A 653-nucleotide genomic window follows, 5' to 3' on the forward strand; every position below is an offset into this window, starting at 1 on the left:
GAAGCAGAGCGAGTTGGTGGATTCTCAGTATACTGTTAGGGAGGGTAACTGTAGCATCAAGTATTAAGTTGTTTTAAAAGCAATTAGTCCAGTACTAATTGAAGTGATCCCTATTTAGCTGCTTTGGGTATCTGGTAAAATCTTGCTCTTGTGTCACAACTGTTAGCTCTTACATAGATAATGAGGGAATAATTTTTAGACTATTCTGCTACTGAATTTCCTTCAAAAATTCCTTGCCCCTTCTAGATTTCCTTGTTCAAGTGATCTGCTTATTGGCCCTTTACTTAAAATTTAGGCATCCTACAGGCTATTGCTTGGGTACTAATCTGAAATGCGTCACCTGAAAGGTGGTATTTTTATTTGTAATTGTCTACTTTTCTTGTATGAAGAGCTGTACCACTGTAGTTCCCTTCTAAAAAGGAATGCTGGTCTGGAGGTTCCACACTGCTGACTTGTGGCATCCTGTTCAGTCCCTGAAATGAGCTGGTTATTATTGTGAAAGAATTGCAAAGGGGACAGTGTGCTCCATTCCTGCAGAGAAGCTCCTCAGGATATCATTGGAGTCCTCGCCTCACAAACACAGCCTGAGAGGCAGCGATCCTGTCTGCACAGACCGTGTGCGCCTCCTCTCCCGAAGCTCGACGCTGAACAGG

The sequence above is a fragment of the Apaloderma vittatum genome, unplaced genomic scaffold (assembly GCF_000703405.1).
Source record: "Apaloderma vittatum isolate BGI_N311 unplaced genomic scaffold, ASM70340v1 scaffold30081, whole genome shotgun sequence".
NCBI classification, from domain to species: Eukaryota; Metazoa; Chordata; class Aves; order Trogoniformes; family Trogonidae; genus Apaloderma; species Apaloderma vittatum.